Raw genomic sequence first — 14,168 nt, 5'->3', positions numbered from 1 at the left:
GTTGAGCTACTTAAGTTTCAGAAGAACATCAGCACCACAGAGAACAGTATTAAATACCCAAGCATCCTTCCCAAGCTAACTGATTCCTGACAATACAGCAAAGGTCCTGGTATCTCTGCAGTCTATCATAGGACAAAGAGTGCAGTGCATTTTTATCTTTCTTCCTTTTTTATTTTCTGAAGTTAAAATATAATCATGTCATTTCCCCAATTCCCTTTCCTCCCTCCAACCACTCTCATGTGCCCTGCCTGTACCTTGCTTGCTTGATCTCAAATTCATGGCCTCTTTTTCTTTGCTATTGTTTTACACGCGTGTGTGCACGTGCATACACACACACACACACACACACACAAACACACACACACAAATACATAAATATAGAGATACAAGCTGCATGGGGTCTGTTTAGTGCTACTTCCATGTATATAATTTCAGGGCTGACCACTTGGTATTGAATAACCAATTGGGGGATCATCTTTGGTGGGGCGGGGGGACTATTTTTCTTAGATGCCCTTGTTTAGGGACAGGGCCCAGTGAGTGTTTCCCCTTCCATGCTAACATGTCTATTGATGTTGTCATTGCTCAGGTTTTATTTAAGCAACCATATTGGTGAGACTTCATAAGTGAAGTCATTGCTAGGAGGCACGGTCTCATAGTAGATTTCCTGACCCCCCTGGCTTTTACAGTCTTCCCCCTCCTCTTCTGAGATGTTCCCTGATTGGGCTTAAGTCTCACTCAACAGAAAAGAAAACATGCCTGGTACCAGAAACCTACCCACCTTCCCGAGGCTAGTGAGGATTTTTAAAAAGCCCTCTTCCAAAACTTTACCAAACAAAGACATTATCTGCATTCTAAATGTGTATCTTCCTACCCACAGGTAAATGCAGCTGTTATCCTTCATCTAAGAAATGTCTCTCTGCAATAGGCAATGGCCATTACAGAAAATTATTTAAGTGTTCAAAATGCAGTGAACAACCGATCTTGGGGTAACCACCTCCAATGGATCATCTACAACACAGTGCTTTTTAAAGGCAGTGGTTCATAAATGCAAAACCCAGAATTTACCATATGAGGTCAATTTTTCTAAACAACATTTTGTGTGGAATTATACTGACACCAAGAAAAGGGAAATGAGTAGCAGAGACGAGCTTACTGGCAAGATCGGTTTAGGACTACCCCAAGGGTACAGAGCCATACTTACTAGAATACACACTTCAAAATAAATATAGGTAAGGGAGGCAGACTTTTGTTTTGATTATACTTATGGCAGCCAGGCAGGAATCTTTAACCCTGTTTCTGGCTTTTATGCACATGAGTGCCTCCTCTGTGCACACTGCTGGCAAGAATTGCAAGGGGTACAAAGGAAACAACAAATGAGCTCCCTGTCTCCCAACTGTGATCAAATTGAAGTGGGAAAAATATTCTGCATTTTGTGCCCGGAACTTAATTCCAGATTGGAGAATACAACGGCAGCAGCTGCACTCATTGCCTTTATTTTGCATACAGTGCTTGGAGTTGGGGGCCTCTTGAACTCAATTCACAAACTGACATAACACCGTGCGTGGGCACTTCTGTTTGTTATAGGATTGCAGCCAGAACTGCATAAAATTCTATGTTTATGCTCTCTACTGCCCCAGTCCTTCATTGAGCTGGCAATCCATGGTCTTCAAGCATCACAGAACTCTACTAGGACAGCTCTGCTGTTCCTTTTAAGTCACTTTGTCATCTGGAGACTCTGCTCCTGTTTTCCACCCCAACAGGTTACTTTCAGAAACAGGAGGCTTGGGGGGGGGGGGGCGCAGCCCTTTATGAGCAATCTAATTGTGTAGGAGGCAGGGCAATGGCAGACTAAGCAGGATGAACTTTAAGCACCAGGGAACTAGCAACACACACACTCATCACTACATTCTTGCTACATTCCTTCAGATTCCTTGGTCAGAGTTACTTGTACCTCCCACTTAGGGTAAGAAGACTCTCGGTGATGGGGAGGTAGGCAGAAGGAAGCAATGTGCTAAGATTATTTTTGCCCTTTTCAAGACACTCAAAATATTCTCCAACACTAGTCTGGGGTGAGTCAGGTGCAGTTCTACCTGAAAGCAAAGAAACAGCCTCTTGCAGCCATGTGCATCTCTCCTTGCATGTACATCCAGATTCCATCCAAGATGAGCCAGGTTTACACCTACACTGTTTAGTCTTCAATCTGTTTCAGTTTAGCAGGGTCCAAACGTGACAGATGATCTCTGATTGTTAAAAGCTTGGGGCTACCACTATAACTATTGCATTTTACCACTATCCCTTCCTTTGGAGGTAGTTCTGCCTGATGGCACATGGACAGAGAAATATATTGTGACCTCAAAGAGAGAGCATCTATGTGACTTCTAAGAGGAGTTGATAATTAATTTGTCACTTGGCTGAGAAGAGCATTTCTGGGGAGCAAGTAGCAAGCAAGGAAGCAGAGGAGGTATCCCAAGGGCATTGTTCACAAATTCTAAGTGCGAATAGCTCAGGGAATATAGTTGAGGCTTCTAGAGCAAGGAATAAAATAAGATGTGGCAGATTCTGAAGGACATTGAATGCCATGCTGAGGTGGTAAAGGAACATCTCTAAGGCACAGCCCTTTAAGCAGATGAAACCCAATCCAATGGACATGAACACAAAGAACTCAAGCAGGAATATGAAGGCTTGGTTGGCTGAAGGAAAGAAAACAAAAGGAGAGTCTAGCAAATGTTTAGATAAAAAAAATCATCACCAACAAAACAAAGGGCTGGCCAGTGAGACAGCTTAGTAGATGACTGTACTTATTACCAGCCTGCTGACCTGAGTCTGATCCCAGGACCTACATGGTGGAATGAGAGAACTGACTCCCTGGAAGTTGTTCTCTGACTTCCGCACATGCTTCACTGGGCATGTGCACCTCACCACACACGCACACGCACACGCACACTTTATGTATCATAAAACCTGATGTGTTGGGAAGTGATGGAAGTGCTTGTGTAGTCTGCATGCTACCCTGAGTTTGATCCCCATCACTGCATAATCCAGCCATGGTGCCACATTCCTCTAATCCCAACACTTGGAAAGTTGAGTCAGGAAGGATCAACTTTGGCTACATAGTGAGTTAAGAGACTGGACTGGGATAGAGACACTGTTGGAAGGAAGGAAGGAAGGAAGGAAGGAAGGAAGGAAGGAAGGGAGGGAGGAAGAGATGGAGAGAGGAAGAGATGGAGGGAGGGAGGGAGGGAGAGAGGGAGGGAGGGAGGGAGGGAGGGAGGGAGGGAGGAAAGGAGGGAAGGAGGGAAGAAGGGAGGGAGAGAAGAGGGGAAGAAAGAAGAGAGGGAGAAAGGGAAGGAAGAAGGGAGAGAGAAGGGAGGAAGGGAAGGAAGGGGAGGGAGAAAGGGAAAGGGGAGGAGAGGGAGAGAAGGAAGGAGAGAGGGAGGGAGGAATGGAGGGAGGGAGGGGGAGAGAAAAGGGGAGGGAGGGAAAAAGGAAGGGAGGGAGGGAGAGGGGGAGGGAGAAACACATCTATGGCCATAGTAACAAAAATTGAAAGATTTAAACCAGAAGAAACTGGTGTGTTGATGAGCAACTGGCTCCCGAGAGAAAATAAGACTCTAGAGTGCTGATCTCTATGGTATCAATACTTGAACCCATGGGTGATTCAAGCTACCAATTGAATATTGCCTAAGGTAGAGCTGAGAAGACACTCTCAGCCAACTTTCTCAATCCACTGAGCAAGCTGCAGCACAGCACCAGGAAAGGGCAGTTAGGTGTGGAGAAAACCAAGATATGTTTAATTTGGAAGACTGCTTAGATATTAAGTTAGTGGTAGGAGAGAGCTCAGGTGAATGAACACATTGGGGGGAGGGAGGAATAAGAGGTAAGAGGCCTACAGGGGGATCATGACCTTGATTTTGGACATACCAGGTCAGTAGCGCTAACCTTAGAATTTAACTTCCAGCGAGGCTGTGCCTTGCTAACAACTAGTTAATGGACTAGTTATGTTGGGCTATGTGCATTTTGCATCTTTATAACTTGCAGCTTTGCAATCCCATGGGTTGAGATAACTGACCTAAACAGAGTGTTCAATAAATATCTATTAAATTAATGAATGCCTTTAATGGACATAATATAAATAACAATATTTGTTTTCTTCGTTTTATAAATAAGGGAAATGGGGCAAAACCTGGACAAAGTCACAGGATTATGGTTCAAACTGAAGCCAGTGTGACTCCAAAATTACCATGATGTGCAATAAATGTGTGCTGTTGAGACAAAACATGGCAGGGAGCTTGCCTCTTCCTCCTCCTCTTCCTCCTCCTTTTTTTCTTCTTTTTTTCCATTAATTAATTTATTTACTTTACATCCCTATCGCAGCTTCCCCTCCCTCCTCTCCTCCCAGTCTCTTCCTCTCACCTCCCCTCCAGCCATCCCCCCATCCCTTTCTCTTCAGAAGAATTTAAATAACTTAGAGACAGAGTGGGAGGGGACAGAACAGAAGGGAGGGAAGGAGAGGGAAGAGCCCCACTACAGTCGCCTCAGTGCTCGATTCTTGTCCAACGTTTTCTTGGCTGCCAGCTTCTTATCTCGCTCACCTGCATGTTTCTTGGCCATGGGACCCCTTAGCTCCTCCGAGGACCCCTGGGATCATAGGGCCAGCAGAGAAGGCTGTAGCCCCACTAGGCAGGTCCCCAGGTAGCCTCAACCCTCCCGCTGCTGCTGCTACGTGCACCCCCATGGATTTCTGTGAGCAGATGGGCCTGGGCAGCATACTCCAAAAGCAGGCAGCTGGCCTCCTCACTGAGTGCAGACTCTGGGTTAGGGTAGATCAGCAGGCACTTGATGGTCAGCAGCACACATCCTATGCCCAACTCCAGTCCCTCTTGAGCATGTTGACACAGATCTCACCATTGAGGCCCATGTTTGGGTGGAGGATTTTAGTCAGGAAGTATCCCTTGGGTGGGGAGGCAGGGAAGTCCTTCCCCAGTAGGAGCTTCATACGGAGCATAGAGAGTCCCTTCAGGACCTTTGATGGTAACCTGAAGCTCCGTGAGATCCTCCTCATTGGGGAAGACTTAAATGCCATCAGGTGGGTCTGCCGTAAATGTTGTCACCTCCTTGTACACTAGGCAGATGTGGGGAGGCAGATTCTCTACATTACAGTTTATGACTTCAGCTGGCCAGGGACGGTTACCCCCAACCCCCTTCATGCACTCCTTGGACCACCGGCCAGGGCGGGTGTGTGTGTGTGTGTGTGTGTGTGTGTGTGTGTGTGTGTGTGTAAGGGTGACAACTGCTGGCTGCTGTGGCGCTAGCGAGGCCCCAAGGCTCCGAGGCCCTGCTCTGCTCCCCACTAACTCTGATGCCATGTTACATCTGCCAGTCTATACTGAGCCCAAATGTCTATCTTTTAAATGATACATGTGAAAATAAGATAAAATAAGATAAAAATCCCGCATGTACCCCTACCAACCAGCAATGTGCATCCTTTGCTCAGGAGTTCATCTCTCTGTCTTGGTATTGACTTATTTCCACATGAGACTATCAGGCTGAATACTTTACACAATTTTTCTTTTCCCATTGTCATCACAGCCATAGGCATCTAATGTATTGTCCAGCATGCAGTATTAACTATGTTTGAAAGAATGTCTATTAGTTAGTAACTATCATTTGGTAGTCAGTGGGTCAACATCCATTTGAAACTCATTTCATGCATTAACTAATTTATTTCTACAAGACAGTAACTTCTTATAATATAGTTTTATCATACCTTAATTTTTAATAGATTTGAATTTTTCTGTTTTAATTTTCATACAATGACCTATGGTCATATCCACACCTTATCCCCCACAACTTCCACATATGCCCTCCAACACACCTATTCCCACCCAACTTCATATCTATTTGTATAACTCACTAAGTCCAATTAGTGATGCCCATATATCAGTATGTACATGGATATAGGGCCATCCACTGACATATGGGAAAGCCACCAACGGCCATATTCTCAATAAAGAATGATTTTTTTCCCCTCCACTCTAGCAATGATCCACTATCAAGAGGGCCTCATTGTGTGGTGGGGCCTAGAGATGATCTACCACATCTATAATAGAATTTTGGCTGGCTTGATCTTGGGTAGGTATCACGCAGGTAAAAAGTTTTCCTAAGGTTAAATCTGTGGGTGTTTCACAGGCATCTCAAACTGAACATGCTTAAAACTGGGCTCCTGTATTCCTGCATGTCCTTTGGCAGGATCTAGTCAGGTGAGTCCTTCACATCCTCCCCTCCACATATCCTTCTCAATTCCCCAGATCTAGCACGGGTCCACATTAAGTGACCCAGTCTAGTCTGGCCACCCTTGCCTGCCACATAATAAACCTCTAGGCTTCTACCAGGACCTGTGCTACCCGCCCTTGACCTTCCACACTCCATTTGACCTCTTTACCCAGTCTGCACATCCTTCATTAAGGCCTAGGAAGGTGAATTTGTCTGATCCTCACCTCCATATACCCCCCAAACTTCAAGCCTAGACCAGGGCACACATATTGCATACTAGGTGTCCACTGTTGGGAGCCATTTTTGCCACTTCTCTGAAGCAGAGGAAATAAAAAGAGAAAGTTTTCCTGCCAGGCAGAGTCAAGGCAGGTCAGGGTCTATTGGCAGATTTCCCAGCCTGCTGTGGTATGGAACAATAAAAGGAGGTGCACTTGAGACTCAAGGCTAAGGGCTGAAGATTCTGTTGACCTTGGTGGACAGTTCAGACAGGTTTCTGGGATGGGAACAAATGTCTTGTGTACATCTTAGCAAAATTGTTTCTGTTAGCTTGTGGCTTTGCTTCCCACAGTAATGGAGTGTAAGAAGGCTATGAGAAATACACTTGCTGCTAGCTGGTTTTCACCAGTGGCCCTCCCATGCCTGTCTCTTGCATCTTTTTCTTTCTTTCCTATAATCAGCCTTGCTTTCTCCCCCCCTCCCCCAGAAGACTGTTGGACTTCATACCAACTGGACCCGTACAGTCCACCAGACTTTATTCCACCTAAGCCATGTCTAACCTCTATCTACATTTCCCCTTGTCTGCTCCAATTTGCTCTGTCCATGTTAGACATAAAATTAACAAAACATTCCGCTGGTAGTCTGTTCCTAGCATTTCTAAATTCTGGTAGCTCTCTCTCATTTCAGGCATGACATATTTCGTGTCCTTTCAATACATTTCATGTAAGTCAGGCTCATCTAGAGTCTTTTTAACTGCTTGCAGTCAGTGGACTCTAACTGATTGAATCAAACTCAGTAATGCTACCAGCTTCCTTTATCAGTAGCTTAGGTTAAACAGTGAACCTATATGCTTCTTCTATGTATTAAATCAGAAAGTTCAGCGTGGGTTCAACTTCCTAAATCTTTTTCTACTGTCTCCCTATTCTTATTGTTGCTGTCTTGACTTGGGCCCTTATTTCGGCTTACTTATAGCAAAAGTACTTAGATTTATCTCATTATCCCTTCCAACATGCACCCTGCTGAATGTACACCTCATCATTTCTGAAAACCCAACCGGACCATGTGATCCCACCATGCGATGCCTTTCAGTGTCTCCGCCTACCAACTAAATTTAGCACCGATGGGAATTGATGGTGAAATTTCTACCTGCCCTTCTCTTCTTTGACATTAAATGAAAAATAAAAGCCCAATATGATGGCGCATGCCTGTAAAGCTAGTACTCAGGTGGGGCATTAGTCAGCTGTGAAAAACAATGACAGCGTGAAATCTGCAGGCAAATGGATGGAAGCAAGATCTTTTTCTTAAAATAGACTTTTATTTTCATTTGTGTAGACATGGATGGGGTGGGTTGGGGTAGGGGTGAGTGGTGATGGGTGCCTGCAGAAGCCAGAAGAGTGTTTCAGTTTCTGGGACCTGGAGAAGTTACAGGTGGTTGTAAGCTACTTAACATGATGGGAGGAACCAAACTAGGCTTCTCTGGAAGAACACCAAGAGCTCTTAACTGCTGAGCCAGCTCTCAAACTTGCCTTTAAAAAATATTTGCAACTAGCTTTCAGAATAGGTTTCCATGTGTCTTCTTACATCTTTAGTGTGGGTTAGCCTTTCTCCTCCCCTTCTCCCCCATCCATTTCTCAGGTTCGGCCTTATCATCTCAGTATCCCTCCCATCTTCTGTCATTTCACATGAGTCCTAAGAAGCCCTCTTCTTGGCTCTTCTCTACCTTCACAGTCTCTACAGACATTCCAAGCTAAATAAAAAGACAAATATGAAGCTATGATCCATACATGTGATGCAGAAGAGGAGCTATTTTTCCTTTGGGGGTTGTTATCTCATTTAGTATAACCTTTTCCAGTTCCTTCTATTTTCCTTCAAATTCCCTAATTTCATTTTTCTTCAGTGCTAAATAGAATCCATTGTGTCAATGGGCTTACATTTTCACTATCTTTTTTGTTTTTTTTTTTTTAACCTTGAATTTGCTATGTATCCCATGCAGGCCCTGAACTTGCCATTCTCCTGTCTCAGCCTCCCAACTGTTAGGATTGCAGGTATGCACCATCAAACCAAAATTAAACGTTTTATTCTAAGAGCAGAAGCTAGTAATTTACCCATCGTCCCTCATCTCTGCCTTCCACCTTCTATTCTTTGATGTATAGATTTCCTGGGCTATCTTGCTAACTGTATTTCCTGTTAAGGTCTGCCAATAAGAAGGAATGGCAGGAGATCAGAAGGCAGGAGAGGCAGAAGGATCCACCTGAGTTGCAGCCAGCAGAGGAGAGCAGCATGCTGTTCCCTGAGTTCCACTGGCAGGCCTATAAGCCCACCCCAAGGCATCCTGCTGGCATCAGGAACATCCAGTCAACACCAGGAACAACTATATGGCTGAAGACCATAAGAAGAGAATCAACAATAACCAGGGCAATACAGCACCACCAGAGTCCAGCTATCCTACTATAGCAAGCACTGGATATCCGAATGAAACTGAAACACAAGAAAAGCACGCCTTAATCCCAGCACTTGGGAAGCAGAGGCAGGCGGATTTCTGAGTTCGAGGCCAGCCTGGTCTACAGAGTGAGTTCCAGGACAGCCAGGGCTACACAGAGAAACCCTGTCTCAAAAAACCAAAAAAAAATAAATAAATAAAAAATAAAATAAAATAAAAATTATTGAGGTCTTTGAAGAGAAAATGAATAAATCCGTTAAAGAAGTACAGAAAAATACCATTAAACAGGTGAAGGCAATAAATAAAGTTGTGCCAAGACCTGAAAGTGAAAATAGAAGCAATAAAGAAAACACAAAGTGAGGAAATCCTGGGGATGGAAAACCTAGGGAAGAGAACAGGAACATCAGATGCAAGCATCACCAACAGAATACAGGAGATGGAAGACAGAATCTCAGGGATAGAAGATACAATAGAAGAAATTGATACATCAGTAAAGAAAATGTTAAATGTAAAATGTTCCTGACACAACACATCCAGGAAATCTGTGACACAATGAAAAGACCAAACCTAAGAATAATATGAATAGAAGAAGGTGAAGATTCTAATGTACAAGACCAAGAAAATATTTTCAACAAAGCTTAAAAGATGCCCCCAACTCAAAGAAAGATATTCCTAGAAACATACAAGAAGCTTACAGAATACAAAATATATTGGATTGAAACTGAATAGAAAATCCTCCCACCACATAATAATCAAAAGACCAATGAACAGAACAAAGAAAGAACATTAAAAGCTGCAAGGGAAAAGGGGCAAGTGAAATATAATGACAGACTAATCAGAATTATACCTGACATCTCAACAGAGAATCTAAAAGCCAGAAGGGGATGTGCAGATGTCTTGCAGACTCTAAGAGACCACAGATGTCAACCCATACTACTATACCCAGCAAAACTTTTAATCAACATAGATGGAGAAAACAAGATATTTCATGACAAAACCAAATTCAAACAAATCTATCCTCACAGAAGCTAACTATACCCAAGAAACAGGAAATAAATAACCCCACACCTGCCAGGTAAAGGAAGGGAAGTACACTGTGATGGTTTGAATATGCTTGGACAAGGGAGTGCCACTATTAGGAGGTGTGGCCTTGTTGCAGTAGGTAAGGCCTTGTTTCAGGAAGTGTGTCACAGTGGGTGTGGGCAATGCGATCCCCCTCTTATCTGCCTGGAAGACAGTCTTCTAGTGGCCTTCAGGTGAAGATGTAAAACTCTCAGCTCCTGCTCCTCCTGCACCATGCCTGCCTGGACATTAAGGTGCCATGCTAGCACCTTAATGATAATGGACTGAACCTCTGAACCTGTAAACCAGCTCCAATTAAATGTTGTCCTTACAAGAGTTGCCTTGGTCATGGTGTCTGATCACAGCAGTAAAACCCTAACTAAGACAGATCACCAGATCTCTCTCTCTCTCTCTCTCTCTCTCTCTCTCTCTCTCTCTCTCTCTCTCTCACACACACACACACACACACACACACACACACACACACACACACACAGACACACACACAAAACCACCACCAACACCAACATAACAAATTAAGAATCACTGGCCATTCATATCTCTCAACATTGTTGGACTCAATTCCCCAATAAAGACACAGGCTAACAGAATACAGAAACAGAATCCATCATTTGGCTGCATACAAGAAACATACCTCAGAAACAAAGATAGACATTAATACCTCAGAGTAATAGAAAAAGGTTTCCCAAGCAAATAGATTCAAGAAGCAAGCTGAAGTAGCCATTTCTAATGCCTAATACAATAGAATTTCAACAAAAATTGATCAAAACAGACAGGGAAGGACATTTCTCACTCATCAAAGGAAAAACCCAGCAAGATGACATGTCAGTTCTCAATTGCCCCCCAATTGCAACAACATACACATTCATAAAACAAACATTAGTACAGATTTAACTGCACATTGAACCCCATGCATTAGTAGTAGTAGACTTCAACATCACACTGGTGAATGGACAGGCCATTGAGACAGAAACTAAACAGACATAATGAAACTAACAGAGGTTATGGATCAAATGGACGTAACAGATATCTACAGAACATTTCACCCAAACACAAAATGACTATTTTACCAAAAGCAATCTACATATTCAATACAATTCCCATCAATATTCCATCCAACACAATTCTTTACAGACCTTAAAAGAGCAATTTTCAAATTCATATGGAAAAACAAAAACCCAGGATAGCTAAAAAAAAAATCCTTTATAATAAAAGAACTTCTGGAGGTATCACTATCTCTGATTTCAAGCTGTACACATGGTTGTAAGCCAAGATGCTGGGCATTGAACCAAGGTCCTCTGCAAAGGCATCAAGAGTTCTTAACTGCTGAGCCAATCTCGCTATCCACTAGGTATCCCAGTTTTTAAAAAATAAAGTTCTGAAAATTTCACTAATAAAATCTTGAGAATTAAAGACAAAAGATTTTCATATCTGTAAAATTTTATGAATAATGAACAAACATAAAAAGTATACCAGTAGATGTTAGATCCTTGAATCAAATTTTTGTTATGGAAATGCCTTTTCTAGTTTTAAACCTCTTTGAGTGCAATGCCAGAGGCTTGCCTTTTATAAGCCTGCCAACACACTAAAGAGCTTGCATGTGGTAATTGCAGAGATGATTGATAATCAAAATTGGCTTTGCTAAAATTTCTAAGCACATTGAAGGAAAAGGCATGGAGTCTCATATTATCCCAGACTCATATCACCCACAGTAAACAGTGGGATTAAGAAGGTCGACTAGAGCTTCAAATTCTATCTTAACATTTTGGTAAGAAGTTTGCAATGTATAAAATTTCAATTTTACTCTCCTCAATTAAATATAGTACAATGAATGATTTGTGCTTCTGTGGGAGGTAGAATCAGAAGTAACACACTATTTTAGAAAGATATGCCATTTAACAAAAAAAATAGTTGTTTTGGAAATTTTTGAGACTAGAGGAAATAAAGACAGTATAGAATTTTTAATATTCTTTTTACAGATGTAAAAGAAAAATGATGCAATTTTTAAAAATCTAAACAAATGGATGAATATGTGCATTGTCTAGAAAATTCGTGTAATGTGCCAATTTTATCCAAACTGACATATAAATTCACCACAATCTCAATTAAAATGACAGATGTGTTGTGGAAAAAACAAGATGATTTGCTTATTTTAATCATCCTACATTTCATACACATTATCAAATATTACATTATATCCTATAAATATAAAAATTGTGTTTTTCCTGATGGGAGAAAAATAGTTTTAAATGCACACAGAGATGCAAAGACTCTAGAACCAAAGCAATTCTGAAGCAACAACAAAGCTGGAGCTTGTGCTGACACAGCAGCAATTGTGGTGGTGTGGTATCTGTGCCAGGATCACCCAGAAGAGCAATGGAAGAGGAGGAGAGTGCAGAAACAAAACAACCCCTATCCTTTGGTCAGGTGACAATGAGGGTACCATAAAACTTATTGGGAAAGGTCAGCCTTACACTAAATACAGAGTGCCCACTGGACATCTATGTAGAAGAAAAACCAAACTATCTCAACACACACAAAATTAATTTGAAATGGATAACAAATCCTTAATGTAGTACAGTCATCTGCAATTTTTTTTGTGTGTCAAAGGCCAGATAGTAAATATTTTAGGCTTTGTGGACCATATTATCTCTGCCATAGTACACTAATTACAGTGTGAAAGCAACCATAGATAATATGGAAATGAAGAGACATAAAACATGCTAACCAAACATTATGTAGGCCAGATATGGCGTTCAGACTACAATACATGACTCTTATTCTACAGATCCACATAGGAGAACACTTTCTTAGGAGCAGGCAAAGATTTCTCCATGTAAGAAATTAAGAGAATTAACCTCATAAAATGGATGAATTAAATAGCATTAAAATTAAGAATGTCCTGCCAGGTTTGGTAGTTCATGCCAATACTTAGGAGACAGAATCAGGACAATGTGTGTGAAGCCAGAGTAACATGCTGTCTCCAAAACACAAAATATAACAATAATTTACAACTTCTAATCAAAGTTTGTATTAAAAATATGAAAACAACATGGTCACTCATGCCTTTAATTCAAGCACTCAGGAGGCAGAGACATATGGTTCTCTGTGAGTTCAAAGCCAGCCTGGTCAGTGAGTTCCAGGACAGAGCTACAGAGACCCTGTCTCAAAAAAAAAAAAAAAAAAAAAAAAAGGAAAAAAAAGAAAGAAAAGAAAGAAAGAAAACGTGAAGCCTGAGGAAGACACAAGTCATGACATTGACTTCTTTCTTCCACTTGCATACACACACACACACACACACACACACCTTACACAGACATGTGCACACAGAGACTCTTAAAGCTTTTAGGCTTTTTTTATTGGATATTTTATGTATTTACATTTCAAATGTTATCTCCTTTCTGGGTTTCCCCTCTGGAAACCCCCATCTGCTCCCCGCTCCCCTGTTTCTATGAGGGTGCTCCCCCTCACCCTCTCCCACCTCACTGCCCTGGCATTCCCATACACTGGGGCATCAAGCCTTCACAGGACCAAGGGCCTCTCCTCCCTTTGATTCCAGATAAGGCTATCTTCTGCTACATATGTGGCTGGGGCCATAGGTTCCTCTATGTGTATTCTTTGGTTGGTGGTTTAGTCTCTGGATGCTCTGGGGTATGTGGTTGGCTGATACTGTTGCTCTCCCATGGGAACACAAACCCCTTCAGCTCCCTCAGTCCTTTCCCTAACTCCTCCATTGGGGACCCTGTGCTCAGTCCAATGGTTAGCTATGAATATCTGCCTCTATTTGTCAGGCTCTGGCAGAGCCTCTCAGGAGACAGTTATATCAGGCCTCTTAAAGGTTTTAAAAGTGGTATGTGATAGCATCCTATGTCCATCATAGTGGTAAAAATGAAACATAGGTACCCTCATTGTCACCTGACCAACAGATAGAGGTTGTTTTGTTTCTACACTCTCTATGCTGTTCCATTGATCTTCTGGACGACCCTGGAACAAATACCAAACCACCAAAATTGCTGTAGTGTTAGGGCAAGTCTCTGACAGCGAGCCTCCGGCTTTGTTGTCATTTCACATCTCTTCTTGGCTCTCCCAGGACCGTTGTTGTAGAACACAGAGTTACTAAGGCTGTCATACATGTCTGTTAGGAGTAAGCCTGAAG

The 14,168-nt window shown here is 42.4% G+C and overlaps 1 pseudogene; it reads right to left on the bottom strand.

Moving 5' to 3' along the window:
• Positions 1-4,524: 4,524 nt before the first annotated feature.
• LOC117695042 (ubiquitin-conjugating enzyme E2 S-A pseudogene) lies at positions 4,525-5,207 on the bottom strand (annotated as a pseudogene).
• Between the last annotated feature and the right edge of the window lie 8,961 nt (positions 5,208-14,168).

This window comes from Arvicanthis niloticus, chromosome X (assembly GCF_011762505.2).
Source record: "Arvicanthis niloticus isolate mArvNil1 chromosome X, mArvNil1.pat.X, whole genome shotgun sequence".
NCBI classification, from domain to species: Eukaryota; Metazoa; Chordata; class Mammalia; order Rodentia; family Muridae; genus Arvicanthis; species Arvicanthis niloticus.
Note: the sequence above shows the minus strand (reverse complement) of the source record. Positions and strands in the feature narration are given on the sequence as shown.